General features: G+C 54.1%; 1 protein-coding gene across 2 annotated transcripts in view; it reads right to left on the bottom strand.

Annotated features, from left to right (window-relative positions):
- Positions 1-18,362, bottom strand: part of RAI1 (retinoic acid induced 1) — a 72,834-nt gene extending 54,472 nt beyond the window's left edge. The window contains exon 1 of one of the 2 annotated variants that reach the window (XM_086853778.1): positions 18,264-18,362. The gene's annotated coding sequence lies outside the window, so the exon portion shown is untranslated. Of the gene's footprint in view, positions 1-6,090; positions 6,143-18,263 lie in introns of those variants that run through there. The other variant, XM_086853779.1, reaches the window with a different exon arrangement.
- Positions 18,363-19,130: the final 768 nt, after the last annotated feature.

Here is a 19,130-nt window from a genome sequence, read left to right as displayed (position 1 = left end):
GTTGAGACCAAGGTTCCCTCCCATCAGCTTTCACGGAAGCTGTGCAGGCTTTGCTCCTGGCAGGATCAGACGCCAGGATGAATATTCAGCAGCTTAAATGCCTTTGTTTTCTGTGCTCTGCACCTTTAAATTTCCAAGGGCTCTGCTGTTTTCAGCTCAGACAGCCTTTTTGCATTCAGTTCGCTGCAAGCTGACACAGAAGACACGATGGAGCAGGTTGTGTCTCCTGCTCTGAGCCCTTCACGCCACTCTGGCAGCGTTCAGGGGCCATATTAAGAGCTGCGAGTAATTAGTGAATTCCTCCTGCCCCAGTGCAGCGCAGAGCAGCCGTACCAGACACTCCTGGCAGGCTGGCAGTGGCCAGAGGGCGTACGTGGTGCCAAGAGCATAGGTGGCTGTGGGAACACTGACCTCCCTGCGGGTCCAGAGGGGCCGAGTGAGAGCCCAAGGAGGGGTCCTGTGTTCAACAGGCCTTTCCAGGGCACTCACCCAAGCTCCTGCAAATCAGCAGTCCCAGGAGACACCTTATAGAATCATTAAGGTTGGATGGGAAAGGCAATCAAGAGCTGCCCAGACTCCTCAGGCTCAGTGTCCCTCACTCTGGTGTCCCCAAACCAGGAGTGGCTGTGCTCCTACCCCAAAGCATTTTCCCTGCTTTGCTCTGAAAAAGCTCCCGCAGAGGAAACACAGAGGATCTGCCCTTGCCTCTGTCATGTTTTGGGATCCCAGAGAACAAAAAGCACCGGAGGAATGGCAGGCATTATAGTAACGATGGTGACAAATTTAATTAGAGCAGGAAGCTCTGGAGTGGATTTCAAATGGCAACACGGCATTTTGTGTGAAAGCATTGCCTCGCTCCCCCCACCCCCGCTCCCTCCCTGCCTCCACCACGCGGCTCCATCCAAACCCACCCCACCCTGCGGGATGCATCCCTCTAATTTTCCCACATGTTGTCCCCTTCATCCTTTCCCCCCCCCTCTACACTCCTGAACCAACACATTCCCGCGGTCTGGAAAATGCAACCGTAGAGCAATTCAATAATACAGCGGCCAGATGTGCAACAGTATATCCAACATGTCATTCAAAGGAGCCCTTCAGTGGAGCCGAGACATGCTATCCCGCAATCTTAACTAATACATCCTGAGGCCCTGGAGGAGTTGATGGATGTATACAATTCCCTTTCCTACAGCTGTGGTCCCTTTTAGAGGGGGCATCCAGACTCAACAATAGCCCTGCTGTTGCTTTCAAGACAGAACCTCTTCAGACAAACCGGGCTTAATCCTGACCCCAGTTATGCCCGCCCGGGCTCTGCCGAGGCCGGTGGGGTTTGGGAGCCGAGGGCTGGGAGCAGGATCCAGCCTCATGGAGATGCTGTCTGCCGTTTCACCTTGTGCTACAGGCTCTGAGAAACCTTGGTAACTGGTTGGAATATAACCACCTTGGGGAAAAGGCAAGTGGAGAGGAGCAGGTAATAAGATTTCTAACTGGTGCTGGTAGAAAGAAGGAAGTAATATAACAGTTTAATTAATCTATGCCTATTAGCGTTATTAAAGAAAACAGGGAGCTATTGGAGATTTACCTCGGAGAATATCATCAAACGGGGACCTTCTGCGGGGAATTTTATGTCTCTGTGCCCAATTTATAACCAGCACGGAGGTGTGGTGTTAGTGACAGCCAGTGCTGAAATGTCACAGTGCTTAGAAGTCATTAGCTGGGGACACAGGGAGAGAGAAAGAGAGGATGGAGGAGGGGACAAGGGAGAAATGGGGAAGGAAGGAAAAGGAATTAATTTAATTAAAAATATCTTTAGAGCCTGTCTCTTGATTTGTGTGGTTTTGGGGCTTGGCAGAGCTGCTGAGAACGGTGTGGAAGGAAAATCAAGGTTGCTGGGGCTTTTTGAAGCTGATAAAAAAAAATAAGCACACTTTTCATGTTCAGGAAGATAAATCCCCATTTTCTCAGTCTCAAGACAATCCAGTTATTTACTGACAGTTTTACTGTGAAATAAAAAGGGCTTTAAGCTTCTTTCTACTTGATGTCTCCATAGCCTGAATATTATTAGATCCCAGCCTGGTGCAGCTGGAGTTTTGGTTAATAAATTTAACGTCATTAGACAGAAAAGCCTTCGACTGAATGTTGCAATTCTTTTTTCCCCCCCCACCTATTTTTTTTTTTTTTTTGCCGTTGCAGTCAGACTGTATGTAGGTGGTAAGAATCAAAAGAAAGGAAGTACGCTTGGCAAATAGGGGAGTGCTAAAAAAAGGTTTTGCTCAGGCTGGGGGTTCAGTGCGAGGGTGTTTCGCCCACAGACGAGGCAAGGCTGAACCCCCCCCGCAGGGGATGCACCCTGACGTGGCGCCGGTTTCACAGCATCTCTCAGGAGAGCAAAACACTCCCGATTTCACAGTGATGGCATGTCTCAGGGTGCTTGTCCCACTCACAGGGATGACACTGCGGGTGGCCATGCCACTGCCACCACAGCAAGGTCTCGGGTAGCCCCTGGAAGCACCAAGATGCTCAGGGGCTGCCTTGGTGCAACCACCATGGAGCTGTGCTCAAGGAGGCTTTTCTGAGAAGAAAAGTCTGTTTTCCCACCCAAAATCTGCCTTGAGGCCATTGCAAGGCCAAGCGTTGGCACAGCAAAATGTCTTGGGAGGGCACATGGCTTGTTCTTCCCGTGGGGAGCCAGCTGCAGCCCCTTGGAGCAGGGCTTGCCCACATGGAAACGGAGCTCCCACCAAAATCCAGGCAGGTTTCTGCTCTCCCCCTCAAAGCTGCCTCCATCTCATGCCTCCCTCTGCCACCCCCTGTCCCCAGCTGCTGCTCCTGCCATGGCTGAGCATTCTGCCACCACAAAACGTGCCCACCGGGAGAAAGAAACTGAGGAAGACATCACAGCACCCCAATTCCCCACCACACACCTCACCTGCCTCTTCCCCAGCTCCTGCCCTGCCACCTTTACACCACATGCAGGCGGAGGCCATGGCCAGGCCTTCCCTCCCTGCTGAGCCTGAAACATGGCGGGCTTGGGGGAACGCTTCATTTGGGGGAGATGATGCTGACATGTCGGCTAAAAAGACGTCCCACACGCTGGGTTTCTAACCCCAAAACCCCACAGGTGTTGTGGACACCAAGAGGAAACTTCTAGGGTGGATGTGGGACACTGAGTGACCACCCACCCGGCAGCTCCGCCATAGGCCTCACTCCAGAGAAAACAGTCTCTAAGTCCTTTTACAAAATAAACAGCGGTGGCTGGAAGGAGAGGAACAGCAGAGGGGTATCAGGGAGATAGTGAGGGGCCAGGGCTGGGCAGGGATGGCTGTGGAGCTGGGGTGCCGGGACGGGAAGGAAGTGGTTGTTGTGGGAGTAACGTCAGGAAGAGCCTCGGCTGGGGCCTCTCAGGGAAAGGGGAGATCTGAGTTCATGGGATGGCTACGGGGAGGAAGCGCTGAGGGACACGAGCCAAGGGAAGAGTCCAGTGTGGGGACGGGGAGGGGTCTGGTGTGGGGACACGGAATGGCCTGGTGAGAGCCCAGTGTGGGGACAGGAAAGGGTCAGGTGTGGGGATGGGGAAGCATCCATTGTGGGGATGGTGAAAGGTCCAGTGAGGGTACAGGGAATGGTCCAGTGAGAGGACAGAGTATAATGAGGGGACAGTGTGGAAATGGGGAAGGGTCTGGTGTGTGAATGGGGAAGGGTCCAGTGTGGGGATAGAGAATGATCTGGTGAGGGGACAGAGAATAGTCCAGTGCAGGGATGGGGAAGGTGTGAGCATCCACTTGGGCAGGGGTGTGCTGGGAGACACCTATCGTGGGAGAACAACTGATCCCAAAAGCCTGCTGGATTTGGTTTACTCCCCTGCCAAAGCGATTTCTAATAAAGGTTGTTTTATTTTTTTAAAAAAAATCCCCCATCTGCTGAATAAAAGCGAAACAAATAACCCCAAGCAGTGAGCTGGGTGATGAGCAGCAGATGGCTGGTGATAACAGGTACCTTCATACCTGTGCACCCCTAATCCACAGCCTTCCCACTCAGAGCTCCCAAGCTCCCAGCTCCATGGCTCTCGCCAGCCCAACAGTTCCAGCCCAGCTAGGGGATATGGGAGTGCAGACAGCAGCGAGCTGCTTTAGGGAAATCCAGTTTGGAGCCAAGTCAATGCATGCAGAGTCATTAATCTAGGTCTGGTGCCAATAGGGATGGCTTTGCATTAGCCGGGCCCCTTTGTAGTTCAGACAATCAGTTGCATTCAACCAGCGCAAGATAACGCTGCAGAAAGCTGAGACCATCGCAGCTCATTCCTCCTGTAAGGGGCGGGGGGAGAGGATTTACAGGCAAAATAGCATTGCATTAATGGGACTGCTCAGTATTCTGCACAGACGCTGGCGGATAATGTCTTTGCAAACTAACTGCAATAAATTAATTAAATTAATCTACTATGCCGTGCTTGTCCCCACCCAACATCAAATTCAAGGATGATCAGGGTTTGCCTTATCCTCCATAGCCTACGAAAGAATCTGATCTCACTTGCTCTAGAGTTTCTGAGGCACTGAATTGCAAAGTACCACCTGCCTCACTAAACTAATCACCAGCCTGGTGGTTTAGATCACATCAGTTTTACATGTAATTAAGACTGTCCAGGAGGGCATGCAGCTGCTTACATGGTCGTTCCCTCTTATACAGCAACGTGCCTCCTGCTCAGATAGGTGCAATTAAACAAGCCTGTTCACAGTCATTAAGCATTAATGCACCTCATTAGCATAAGAACTGGAAGAAGCTTTGATGCAGGGAACCCCGCAGGAGAAGGAGATAGAGAGAGATGTACATACAGACAGGAAGGCGAAGGGCTGGGCCACCACCTTCTCGTGGCCCCGACCAACCATTCCATCTCCATTTCTCCAAAGCAATGAGCCATGCCGTGCCCTCCTCCCCAGAAATGGGTCTGGGTTATCTTTCTCTCCCCCTCCCCCTCTTTCTAAATTATGCTGGTGGAAAAAAAAAAAAAAATACACCACACCAAACTGTTGGGATATTAACCTAGCGAATCCATTAATAAGCTGAACTCTCTGTTGGCTTTGACACAGCACACTAAAGCTTTAAAGAGACAGGGCCCCAGACACTGGAGATAGGGGCAGAGACAACAGCACTAACAAAGAGCCACTGTTGCCACGGCCGTGGCCATCTCGGGTAGGTCCAGCTGTCTTTGGTGTTCTGTTTTCCAGACACAAAGAGCAGACTGAACCGTTTTGGTCTGAATGGCTTTCATTTGATGGTAGAGAAAATGAGAGGGAAGAAAGAAGCTAAGTAAAGTGTCCAGGAGAGGGAGAAAAAAAAAACAACAAAGAAATAAAAAAGAGAGACAGGAGAGGGGAAAAAAGAGCATGGTGTGCTGCAGGTCTCCAGTGAGAAAGGCTGCATCTCCCCCAGAGCACAAAATGGGGCTGTCTCAGGGAGCAAAGGGAAGGCGACATGGTGATTTTGGAGCGGGATGGAAGTGAGGATCTGTGGGCAAGCAGGATCCACACTCCAGGGGAACCAGGATGGATGCTGCCTGTGTCTCACCTGCTTGCCCAACACTTTGCACAGCGGTGTACTCAGCATTGCCAGGCCACAGACTGCAAACAGCTTGTCTAGCTGGGTTTTAATCTCAAGGGAACAACCTGTGTTTGTAGAGCCCTTGGCCCCTCTGGGCTCAGAGCCCGTTAGGAGCCTCTAGCCTGGACCAGGCGCGTTATCACGCAGAGCCTCAGCCAGCTTCACTGTCACCATGGCAAGAAATGGGCTCGCACGAGGACGTGAATCAGCTGGAAAAAGTGAATCTCCAAGTGAAATGTCTTCAAGGAACCACCACATGCTACCATGGAGCCGCTCCAAACCCACACCTCAGCTCAAACTGTATCCCAAGGCATGAATAACCCTTCTGCTGCAGCCTCAAGATGCCCACGTCATGCCCTTGCATCTCTATCAGAGGCCAAACCTGCATCCCATAAGCTTGAAAAACAGGCCTGAAATGTCCACTCCAGGTTCCCCTATTATAAAGCACAGCTCTGAAAGCCAGAAATGGAAGCTGAGACCGGATAAATCAGTACCTACCCACTGGAGAGCCACACAGGCTCGTCCCTACAATGCGCTCTCTGGCCTCCATCTAGTCCAGCTCGTAAGTGATAAAAGCGTCCACGACTGCAGCTCTCATCTGGGAAGAAGAACAAACAACCCAAGTAGATCTTACCACTGGGAAATGGTTTCTAAGGGTCTCCAGAGATATCCTCTTTCCTACGCTCATTCCATTAGTGCTGTGCATGCTCCATTGTCCCAGTCTCTCCCTCCTTAGTGGTTACATCCTACAAACACAAAGAGATTTCGAATCCCCTGTAGCTCTTTGGCCCATGATGATAATAATTTTCCCTCCTTGAGCACCTTTTATCTAGAGATCTGGAAGCATCTCTCTGGCATTAACAGCTATTAGCTTCTCCACCATCGTGCAACATAAGGTGAGCACTGTTACATCTCACAGCTGAGGGGAACTCGGGCACAGCACAATTAGGAATTCACTCCTGCCAAGTGGTACATCCTCTTGTGTCCTATCAATGGCACAGAGGTGGTGGTGTTCAGTCCCTGGATGAATCTGGCTAAATCCTAAAAGATTTGCCAACAGCGTCAGCAAGAGGAAGAGATCCCAGGCTTGTGCCTGAGTCACCAAACCCTCTGTTTTCCCTTCTGTGCCTAGAGAAGTCAATGGAAAGTCTCTCATGGATGGTAATGGGAAATTCAGGCTTTTTGAGTCAGTAAACAGCTTTTTTTTGAGGGGGGTGTGTGGGGAGGTTTGGGCAAAGAGGCATTTACTGCACAGTCATTTTGATAAACCAAGGAGCCGAGCTTTTACCCAGCAACAGGCTGGGAGAATGACTGATGGAGACCATGACCCCAGTGAACCACAGCCTTGCTCCCCCAGTCCCTTCCCATTTGCCTTTTGTAATTACAATTAGTAGTGGGGGCTGGCAGGTGGGGGAAAAATGAAATAAAATAAACTAGAAACCCCCTCTGCCCCGCTGCCAGCCCCTCATTGTCTGCAGAGGCTGGCTGGGGCTCTGCACACTGCAGTCCTCTGCCCATTGTACTGCTGAGAACATGCTAACAGACGCTCTCGGGCGATGGGTTTTATTGAACGCAACTTCAATGGCAAATGGAGAGAGAAAGGGGGGGGGGGGGGAGAGGAAAGGAAAAAAAAAAATAAAAAAAAGCCTTGAAAATCCATGCCAAAAAAAAGAGGTGGGGAGGGTGTTTTTTAATGCAATCAATGGCTCCTTCCTATAACTCTGCCTGTTGTGAGGAAATTTCTTTCCAGTAGCAGCCAGCAGCAGTCCCAAGGCTGTGACATTGCTGTAACGCTTGGAGCTCAGCTCTCTATCTCTGGCAGCAGCCCCGTCTTTTTGTCATTATTGGCTGTGATTGCAGGGGGTGCACGCCAGCTCGCCGAGTGCTGAGATATTGCTGCCTTCCCCTCCCTCTGGACAACCTGCCCTCAGAGAGGAGTTTGAGGAGGGGATGAGGGTGAAACAGGGAGCTGAATTCTCTCTGCCTCCCCTGAGTACGCTCTGATCCAAGCCCACATGGATAGGTAGAGGTCCCCAAGGCCCTTTTCGGAAAGCTCATTAGGAAAGTAGTGACAGATGCATTAGCTATTAAAAAAAGGCGGGGGGAGAAGCTATCATAGAACTTTAAAAAAAAGCAGCAGCAGCCGCCCGACAGTTTTATTGCTGTCAGATCCTTTTTTTTGTGGGCACGTTGCAAAGCAGGAGAGGTTTGGGTAAATATCTGACGCACGCACGCACTTCCCATGCTCTGGGCTGTCTGTCAATAATCCAGCCGGGGTATTTCTCACACCCTCAGGAGGCAGCTGCCAGCTCTGCCCATTGCCACTGCAGCTACTCACCCTTCCTATCCACCCCCAGCACCTCCTGGAGAGGAGGTTTTGGAACAGGCATGTCTGGCTGCATGCAAAGCTGCGGGAAGAATCTGCCAGGATGCCACAGGGGGTGAAAAAAAATGGGCGTCAGCTGCTGCCATCTCTGACTCTGAGCTGCAGCCTGGGGAGGACAGGTCTTGGCATGAGATGTTCCCTCCTGATCTAAGCAGAGGCTGCTGAGATGGAGATTGAGTCTTGCATGCCGGGACCTGCTGTCCCTGCAAGCTCCAGCAATGCTCTCCATGAAAGGACAGGTCACACTGTGCAGCTGCACTGGACACCCAGGCCTCTGTCCCTGTCCCACACCCCACACCACATCCCAGAGCCCTCGGAGCTCAGGGAACAGGTGTACACACATCAGTGGGAGGAGCTGCTTCCCTGCACCCAGGGTGAGTGACACATCTGGAAACAGCTGGAAGCCACAAAGCCCCATGTAGGCACCAGGGACCGGGCAGGAGGAAATGCTGGCTACTGGATGAAGATGCTCTGGATGGAGGTCTGTGGTGGGCAGAGGGGCAGATGATAGGGAGGATGAAGCAGGATGATGGCACGGGTTTTGTCCCTCCCCATCCTATGAACCAAACAGGCCACCACTGCTCTTACACCTGTGTGAAGAGCAGAGCCCAGGTAGCAACAGAAGAACAACAGATGTTGCACCTGCATGACGGCTCCCGAACGGCGCCAGACGAGCTGGAATTCACATCTGAGCCACAACAGCAAAGCTCTTCCCACAGACAGCAGTGGGAAACAGGGATCAAAACACCACTTCCACACACAGGCTCCCAACACTGGGTCCTGCCTCCATCCTCATCAGTACAAGACAGTCAAGCCAAACATGCCCCCCTCTAAGACCCCAGCATCCCTCAAAAAGTGGGCACAGCTATTTCAGAAGGAACTATGGGGGTACCAGAGGCAGCCATCAGCCTGTGCCCCCCACCCTCACCTCCTGCCACCTCCCAACCACAGTCAGGAGGCAGAAACCTCGCTGGAGGAAAACAGCAGCAGCAGCAACCGTCCCCCTCGGTCGGGTTTTAAATGGCTCTCAGATCCCTTCAAACAAATCTAAATGCACCGATCCTATTGTGTGCATAAATCTTTGCACCGGGGCCTGCACGCCTCCACACTATTGATAAAGAGAAACGAGTCTTAAATATTTAATGAGCGAATAAACCCGTTAAGAGGATATGATTAACTGCACGCCACGGCTCTGCATTTAAGGTGTCCCTGCTGTACCTTTAGAGGGGTTTTATTTTTAAGGGAAATCGGCAGCAGCAGCTGGTGGAAGCGAGCAGCCGGGCTGTGCGGGTGCCGCACCAACGGGAACGCCGGCACAACGCTCACTCCGGAGGCATAAATATGCCACGGGAGCCCAGGCTGTTCAGGGGGGCTTGGGGGGCTGTACTGACCCAACACGATGGCAGGGAGGGCAGAAAACAGAGCCAAGGAGGTTTGAGGTTTTAGGTGAGGTGGCAGGAGCCAGGCTGTCGGTTAGAGAAGACACGTGAACTCCGCACCTTTCCGTCTCGCCCGGCAGCGAGGGGGCTGCTGGGGGGATCAGGAGACCTTGGAGCTATTTCCAGCTGAACCACGGAGCTGGAGTGTGACCTTGGGCAAGTCACTTACGGTCACCCTCTGCCTGGAGTCGAGCTCTGTGAGAGGCAACTGGAGTCTTGCCTGCCGAGGGTGAGGATCGAGGCAGTGTGGGGTGCCAGGATGGTTGAACCTTCCTTTTCTCCACCTCCACCGAGCTGGCAGCAGCCTCAGCACAGGGCTGGAGCACTGAGGGCCAGGGTACAACACACCAGCCAGCCCACAGGATGTTTCTCAGGCACACAGAGAGCAGCTGATGGAAGATTTTATGAAACCAAGTGCTATAAATGTCCCCTTGCTATGTGACTTTTTATGTTTCTAAATTATTTTGATCATTATTTTTTACCAGAGTGAGGTGAATAATACACAACAAACCACCGTGAATCATCACTCCAGTTTTTAGATATGTTAAATTTAGCTGTTTCGGTGCCACCTTTTTGTTTATATTCTCCAAGTGTTTCTTGCCAACAAGTTACCGGCAGGGATTTTTGGCCAGGAAGGGGAAGAAAAAAGAAAAAAAAAAAAAAGTGAGACAGACTGTTAATTTCTGTTAACTTTAAGCATCAACGAAAAATCCTGGAAGAAAGTGAGTTTCAAATTCTTAACTGCAACAGTTTCCCTCCCCAAACCTCAAGTCTAAAAATTAAGGCTGCCCAATCGGGAAGCCAAAACCCATCATGTGATTTGAGATCCCAATTAAAAAGACTCTCATTCTTGAGACCGAGTACTCACAAAAGAGCAAAGACCGCGAATTATTTGCAGAAATTATCTGGAGAACAATTTTGAATAATGAATACGATGGGGGAAATCGCAGTCACTTGGAATACTTAATGCAACTACAAAAAAAAATCACCAACAATTTGCGAACAGAAAAGAGGTGAAACGCGTGGAATAGATCATTTAGCACAGTCCTGCCACCACCAGTGACTATTCCAAATGACCAAGGCCCCTGCCTGGCTGTAAATGCTGCAAGAATTAGCAATAGAGACTGATGGACAGATGGAAGTCATGCTTGGAGATCCACTTAATCAAAGAGGCTGTGCCACCACAGCCAACACGCCCGTGACCTGGTGAAATCAGGGTGAAATAACTTGGGAAACAGGATGTTCAAAGCAGCCCCGGGCAGGAGGAAGGGATGCTCCGGGTGACGCAGCCGAGCGGAGAGCAGCTGGAGAGGAAGAGGAGCTTTGACACATGCTGGCCAAATCCCAAGAGGCACAAGCACAGAGGAACACCAAGGACAAGCTTCTGTGTGATTGTGGCTGGTGGAAGGGGTGGGAGATGCCCAGGGAAAGGAGAGGTTCCAGGTAGGTCTGGATTAAACACAGGTGGGTGCTGCATCACCAAATACTAGCTTTGCCATGGGAAATATTGTCCCATCAGACAGGGACTGTGAGTATCCAGGTATCCCCAGGGTCTGAAGCTGAGAGATGGGGCTCCAGCAGAACCCACTCTGCTTCTGCCACCTCCCTTCAAGTGCTGGGCTGAGCCAAGCTCTGGCCTCACGCTGAGAGCTGTTCCCATGGCCATGATTAGAGCATGCAGGACCAGAGAAGCAAGAATCTGCTGAAAACTGAATGGTCTTTCTTGTCCAGGAGCCAAAATCTGTCTCTTTGGTCAATTTACTTTATCACAGCACAAGCTCTGCATTTCACCTAGCAGCAATGAGCATGGAGGCCAAAGCACTGCCTGTAGCATCCAGCTGGGAGGAAGGATCTGAAGGGAGAAGGCAGGGAGAATTTGGGGGACAGGAGCAGGCAAAGAGAATGGGTTTTGGAGGACATTGGGGGACCACAGCAGGGCATGGAGGAGATGGGGACCTTGTAGGGCCAGGCAAAGTCTGCAAGCACCGCTCAGGTGGGGAGATGCTGGGCTCTTCCCTGCACCAATACTGAGAGAGGAAGAGCAGCAAAGATCTGGTAGAGATGGAGCTTTTTCACATCCCAGCCTGGTCAGCTGACATTTATCAGGGTAACAAAAGGATACAGCCTGATCACAAGACAGGCTGACAGTGCATCTTCCCCTTCTGGGAAGGAAAGTCAAGAGCCAAAGTTGTAAAAAGTAGTCCAGTCATCTTTTGTATCTTCTCCTTCCTGCAGTTTGATGCGTGCAGGGATATTTCCTCTGCTTCTTTGAAATGAAAGACGAAAAAGAAAGCAGAAAATCCTGCATTTTAGGTGCAGGAATTAAAAATAAATCAAATTCTTCCAATGTTTCAGGTCAAATATTCCCCAAAGCTTCTGTTCTGACAATCTAAGAATGTAAAAGCTACATCTCTTCAACTCCCTTGAATTCATCAGGATGTTGCTATCAATCTGTAGCTTCAACAAGCCTGGATGAGGATGCTCAGGAAAGCCTGGTTGTTATATGCCTGGACTGCGGCAACCAGAGAACCACTCAGGAACTGAGAGACTCATTATTTGTTATTAACTCACCTGGAATCTCTGATTTCTTACATGCTATTTTGCTACTTGGCTGCAGAGCGAAAAAAGCTCCTCAAAAAATAGAAGAAGGAAAAAGTGAACCACCCAGCAGCGAAGGATCATATTTCTAGTGGATTCTAGTAGGTCACCAGCAACTGCATCAAAAGAGTGTCCTGGGGGCTTCAGTGTTTGCTTCTTGTGCCCCTTTATTTACTGTTGGTTCCCTCTGTGGCAGCAATACCAGCCCCTGCAGAGACTGCCCTGTTCCAGCCTCTGCTTTTCCAGGTTTAGGCACTGGGTATTTATTGCATTTGGCTGTTTTCAGAGCGTGGGTGTTTGCTTCACATGTCCCCATAGAGCAGAGTCCCCTCGGAAAACTGTTCCAGGCAGGAAACTGCTGCTGCTCCTGGTCAGGGAATCACATGGGGAAAATCAGTTTCTTTTTCAAAAAATCCTCCAAGTGAAGAGTTTGTTCCGGAGAGATGGAGAACAGAGATTCCCATGGGCTCTGCTCCTGCCTGTCTGATGGATTCCCCCCAGCATCAATTTGGCTGGTACAGTGGTTGCTATAATGAATTTTTAGGGATAACAATTTGTTGGGATAATGACTTTAGGTGCACAGGGCACTTCTATGCCCCAGCTCTCCTACAGCATCTGCCTGTTACCTTGCTAACCTCGCAGACAGAGAAACTGAGGCACAGGGCTGGCTCTGGAGAGGGACAAGGCTCCAGCAGCACCTCCAATTGCAGCACTCAGGTGCTCCATGGATGCTGCAATATCAGCATCACCCACAACCTGGCTGAACTTCCCAAGGTCCCCCAACAAGAGATCTCCTGTGTCCCCTCTGTCCCATTAGCTGCTGGCCCTGGTCCCTCTCTTGGGCATCACTTTCTGCCTCTGGCACCCAGCAAACTCCTCTCCCAAGCTCCTCTCCCAACAGTGGGCTCTGCCCCGCTGATCTTGGGGTGCCCCCTGTGCCAGCACCATCCCCAGGAGGGCATCACAGCAGGGCTGGTGCATCTCCACCGTGGCTGGGGACAGCAGGGAGGACAATGACATTTGCTGCAGGAGCCTGACATTGAACCCAGCCAGTCAGAACGGCGGGTGTTTTGCTGGCAAGGGTAGAGGCTCTGCTCTGACACCGTCAGCGAGGGGACAGGAGAGGGAGGGGAAAGGAAAAAAGCCGAAGCAGCAGCCAGACAGCTGCCTCTTCCTCCTCCTCCTTTTGTGCAGAAATGTGGTTTTGTTTGTCAGTCAAACAGATTGTTTTCTCCTTCTTTGCAGGCCAATTGTTTCTGCTCCTGCAAGATAAGGGATTGAAAAGGGCTATATTTTTATGGCACTGAATCCAGGCCCTCCGAATTGGAGGGGAGACATCAAGTGGGAGAGGGATGCCGGTTCAAACCAACACTCCTCTCCCCAGCTCCACTCTCCAATCCCATTTCCACCCCCATTTTCCTTTTTTCTCCTTCCTTCTCCCGCCTGGAGCTGCCTCTCAGCCCTCTCACTATTTAATCTCCGTCTCTCCAGTGGACTCAGGAGGTTTACACAGCTTCATCCTCTTTGCACCATCTGCTGAAAAGAATCCGCCTTTCCCCTGCTGCTCTGTCCAGCGGCTCCTCCTGCCACCCTCCCCCTAAAAAGGGGGAAAGCAGAGCCAGTGCCACTGCATGTGACGTCCAGAAGAGCAAAACCCAGGATGGGGAGGTTTCCTTTTCTGCAAAGGATTTGCCCAGAAAGCACCTCGGAAAGCCAGACCCCAGAGCGTGGCAGGAGCAGGATGCAGAGATGAGAGAAGAAAATGATCAATGAGAGCAAGCCCAGGCCAGGGTAAGACAGCAGAATCCTCTCTGGGCTTCTACAGTGGGTTCAAGGAGCCTGTGTCCAGTCTTCCTCTTCTTTCTTGTTGAACTCCCCCAAATCCACAGTCCAGATGGGATGCTGTGACTCCCAGTGAAGGAAACGCTGGGGCGATGACCTCTGAATGACCGCCAGCATCCCCAGGCTAAAGGACCTGGAGAAGGTCCTTGCTCCAGGGACCACCAGGGCTGGAGGCATCCTCACCCTCGCTGTATCCCAAGCACGAGTCCTTTGCTCCCATGCGCTGATCACATCGCACACCGAGGGAGGATTTGCCTCTCCTCCTTGGGGGATGAGAGCCTAGAAGGGGGCAGAGTGGTTCATATCCAACTCATAAGCCTCTCAGAGCTCAGGCTTGAGGACTGAGATTCACTCAATTAATTTTGCTTTGGCAAAAAGTCCATTTTTATTGCTATTTCATGCCTTCAGTATAGATTTTCCCTGCTCGTCTCAAAGGGATAATAAAACCCGACTCGTTCTTTTTATAAAAGTCTCACACTCCCTCTCTCACTAGGCTCTGTGTTCCCCAGCTAGAGATGTAAATTTAAAGGGGAAATGCTGTCATTTAAAACAAAACAAAACCAAAAAAAGCAACTCAGAAAGCCCAGCTTTGAGCATATTCCAGCTCTCAAAACTAGGCCGTGCAACCAAAGCAAAAACCAAGCTGCCACCTTCCCGCGGTGAAGCGGCATTCCCGCAGCGATCCCAACCTCCCCCAGGGGAACCGGGGGTGACTGCCAACCCCAGGATGCCACTCTCCATCTTGCAGGGCTGGTGGTGGCCCTCTGCTTGCTGGGACGTGTAGTTTTTGCCAGCTGGGTGCTGGTGGGCGCAGGTGGTGAGCGCTGCTTGGAGCGAGCTCCTTGTGCTTGGATGTGATGCTGGAAGATCAGCACCTGCACCTGCCTCCCACCTCCTCCTCCTCCTGCTCCACACCAGGTGAAAGCTTCGCTGCTGCTGGCCTCAAGCAGCTGGACCAGTCCTCCTGAGGGAAATCCCAAATCCACGCAAATCCGAGCAGGTGGATTTGGAGCGTGTTTTCAAGCAGGCAGTGGGACAGGATGGTGGCAGGACAATGCACGGCTCTGCCTGCTCCACCCCAGCTGCGATGCATCCTGCCTGCTCTTTGGAAGGGCTGTAGCTGTGGAGGATCCCTTTGAGAGGTGAAGAAGGGAAAGGGAAACTGCCTTTCCTCTGCCTCGTGCCCTGCTGCCATGACCTCCTGGGGGGGATAGGATGCAAGCAGCGGAAGCCAAGTGGAAGTCTTGTCATCAGTGGGTGGCAGCAATCGCCTGGGGACAGGGCGGGGTCCCCAGCACCATCAGGATTTAAGAGCAGGTTACACCGAGGTGCACTAGCACGGCTGATGCAGCCCTCTAGGACAGACTCAAGCCTCCTGCCTTGGCTGTGTGTCTGATTTGCATCACTGGGACTCTGCTGCCTGAGCAGGAACCAGGAGCAAATCCAAAACAGAGCGAATCCAAAGCAGAGCGAAGCTGCGCGAGGCAGGAGAAGCCACACAGGTGCCCGCACTGTGCCAACCTGGCACAGGACCAGACTGTGCCAAGAGGTCACAGCCAAACCTTTCATATCCAAATGTTTCTCTTTCTCCCCATCCTGTACCCTTCTCCTGCACCCCCCTGCCAGGCTGCCTGCACGTCCTGGCTGCCAAGAACTCGGGGCCCTGCCTGCATCTGGCAGGGCAGGCAGTGCCCACGGTGAGAGGAAATGCACAGCTCGCTCTGCTCCTGCAGGTGTGCCTCCAGCAGACAAAAGTTGTAGGGCAGCTAACAAGGATGAGAAGGAGAGGAAAGACAAGAAAACCCCAGGTGATATCACACTCCCTGGCTAACTGATGATCCAGCACCTCCAGGCTCACCTCTGGTGCCCCCAGCGAGGCTGTGGCACAGCTCTATCAGTTAAACCAAATTTGTGCCATTTCCTCCGATGGCAGAACAAATGGTCCTTCCCCGTCGTGAGCTGCCAAGCCTGAGGGATGCTACAGAAAAGAATCCTGCACCTCCCGCATTTCGGGGGAAAATCAGCTGGAGTTCCTAGATTTTCCTGCAGAGCCCTCACAGGATTCAACCCTCCAGGCTGGAAAATCCTTAGTGCGCGCTGACAACCTCTGCAGCTCAGGCAGAGGCGAGAGATGATTAAGACTGGCTGAAATCTCCCAGGACTCTGACATCTGAGAGGCCCCATGCAAGGCAGAGAACCACCCCGGGCTGCTCCTTGCAACCTGCAACTCCCCTCACCTTAGCACGGAGCTGAAGGGAGACCAGGGACCCAGCGGGGCCAGGAACCAGGTCACCGCTGCTGGTTTCCAGGCAGCAAAGGTTTGGAAGAGCAGAGGATCATTTAGCAGAGCGACAGTGAAGGTTCAGAGCAGAGCCTTCAAATTACACGCTACAGAGCACTTTTCCTGCCTAAAAGGTCTCTGAAATGACTGTGGCGGCTCTGAAACGAAGCACTCTGTATGCAATTGTTCCCTGGGGCTTGCAGCGGAGACAGAGCCGGGAGAGGAGAGGTGGGTCTGCGGTCCCTGGCACGGGCAGCTCCTCATCAGACGAGGATACACACTTCTTCTGGGCTCCACAGCACAGCACTGCTGCTTCCCTAAATCTCCCTGGTGGTTTCTACCAGTTGTGGTATTTTATTTTTTTTTAATTTTTTTTTTTTTCTCTCACTTCCTGCCTTGAACTTCACACAGCTCCTGGCCAGGGCTGCAGAGCTGCTGCTCAGGGTGTGGGTGGGTGCTCCCAGCCCCGTGCACAGACCCTCATCAAACCCCTCACCATCATCACTCGCCACGCCTCGAGGCACACCTCAATCCCATGGGGAGCAGGGAGGAAAGAGCACTCAGGGGGAACATGTCCTTTTCTCCATCTCACTTGGCTTCTTCCCATCTTTCCCCACTCCATCTCCCAGCAGCTTGAGGTCCATTTTCATCAGGCAGTGACAGTCACCAGGAGAAGCAGCCTCAGCACCAGCAGGCACCACACAGAGCCAACCTGTGCCTCGCCCGCCGCAGGTCCCCTCACCCTCTGCCACCAGCACACAGGTGACAGCACCCACATCCGCTCAGCCACCTGGGGCACACACACTGCCACCCTGGGAAAGGCAGCTGTGGGGTACAAGCTCTCCACAAAGTCCTGGCACATAGCAGGGAACCATTTCTGCACCATCAGAGAGGCTCCAGCGATGCCAGGGGCAGCTGGAGCTGAGCTGGGAGAGCCCTTGGAAGGGCACCACCAGTGATGCCCTCCCTCGGCTGGCACACGGCCCTAGGAGCACTCTCCCATGCAAAACCCCGGTGTTGGGTTTGTTCCTCCACACCTTCATTTTGGGAGGTCACCTGAGGGCAGCCAACACGGGCACTGCTGGCAGCCAAGGGTAAAGCGGGCAGGGGCCAGTGACCACGAGAGCTTTCAGCAAGCCAAGATCTGCTCACATCTAAGGGATGGCATCACCCTCCATCAAAGGCAGTGGGGAACAAACAGGCACCCCAACAGCATCCCGCTCTGACGTCAGTGAGAACCTCCGGCAGGTCTGCAACATCAGCCACGCTTCCAGCGGCCAGAGAGCCCTGGGGATGCCGACCCCAGGGGCAGCTCAGCACCTCCGCCGGGATCCCAGCGCCACGCTCAAGGTGCTGCTCCAGCTGCACATTTCCAGGGAGAGTGGGAATGGGGACACACACACACACACACACACACACACACACAGGAATTTAAATGGAATTTCACAGCTGCAGCAAAAGGGCACAGGAGGGGCTCAGGGCTGTCTATCCAAGATGCACCATTACCATGTCCCCGCTCGGCATTTCGGCACCACCGGCCGGGAGCACCGGGGCCACCCGCACCCGCGGGACCGGGGGGGCCGGGGAGCCCCTCCGTGACGTCACCGAGCCAGGGGCAGGCTCGCGTTTTGGGGGGACACCAGGAGGGGTTGGGGGGGGAATTGGGGGGGGCCGGAACGCGCTAGGGTTGGAAATACGAGTGCGGTGCGGTGGGAGCGCGGGCGGAAGGGAAGGGAAGGGAAGGGAAGGGAAGGGAAGGGAAGGGAAGGGAAGGGAAGGGAAGGGAAGGGAAGGGAAGGGAAGGGAAGGGAAGGGAAGGGAAGGGAAGGGAAGGGAAGGGAAGGGAAGGGAAGGGAAGGGGAAGAGAAGGGGATGTGGCGGCGGGTTCGCGGTGCCACAGCGGGCCCGGAGGGAGCCTGCAGCCGCAGCTGCGACGCGAAGCCCCGGGGGGGTAACGGGGCGGCGGGCAGGGCCCCCCCCACCTCCGGCAGCGCCCCGCTCGCCCGGCCCCTCCGCTCCCATCGCTCCCTCCGCCGGCCCCTATCACCAGCCGCCCTCCCCGGGCCCTCCCCGGGCTCGGCGGCCCGCCCGGTTCCCCCGGAGCCGCGTCCGGAGCCCTCCTTACCTGGCGGGCCGAGCCCCGCTGCCTCTCAGCGGCGGCGCTGGGCGGGGGCGGCCCCGGCGGCCATGCCCGGGCGGCCGCGCCGCTCTCCCGCGCCGTGCGAGCCGCCTCAGCGGTGTCAGCGGGCGGGAGCCCCGCGCGGCGCCGGGAGCGAGGGGAGGGACGGCGGGGGCATGACCGAGCGCCGTCGGAAGTGCACGCGCGCCCGCCGCCTGCCCGCGACCGCGGCGACACCTGCCGGCAGCGCCGCCGCTGGCACCGGGAGCGGCACCGGGAGCGGCACCGGGAGCGGCACCGGGAACGGCACCGGGAGCGGCACCGGGAGCGGCACCGGGAACGGCACCGGGAGCGGCACCGGGAGCGGCACCGGGAACGGCACCGGGGGCTGCGCACAGCGGGGGCAGCGGGGCGGGCAGCGGGCACGGCACACCGGGCAGGGACACGGCACACCGGGCAATGGGGCATGGTACACCGGGCAATGGGGCACGGTACACCGGGCAATGGGGCACGGCACACCGGGCAGCGGGGCGGGCGCTGGGCATGGCACAGCGGGAATCGGGACATGGCACAGCGGGAATCGGGACACGGCACAGCGGGAATCGGGACATGGCACAGCGGGAGCCGGGACACGGCACACCGAGCACCGGGGCGCTCCACGCCGGGCAGCGGGTGCTGGGTGCCAGCAGCAGGAGCCGTATGGCAGCTCCTGAGCTGGGGGACCAGGCAGCGGAGGGTGGAAGCGGTGTTGGGTACCGGGCACCCTGATGGGTGCAGGCGCTGGGCATCGGGGACCATTCAGGAGAGAGTGGCACCGGCGGTGGGTGCAGGGAGCCCCCGGGCAGCACCTGCCAGGTGCTGGTACAGGGCACT

The sequence above is a fragment of the Cyanistes caeruleus genome, chromosome 17 (genome assembly GCF_971803275.1).
Source record: "Cyanistes caeruleus chromosome 17, bCyaCae1.hap1.1, whole genome shotgun sequence".
Classification (NCBI taxonomy): domain Eukaryota; kingdom Metazoa; phylum Chordata; class Aves; order Passeriformes; family Paridae; genus Cyanistes; species Cyanistes caeruleus.
Note: the sequence above shows the minus strand (reverse complement) of the source record. Positions and strands in the feature narration are given on the sequence as shown.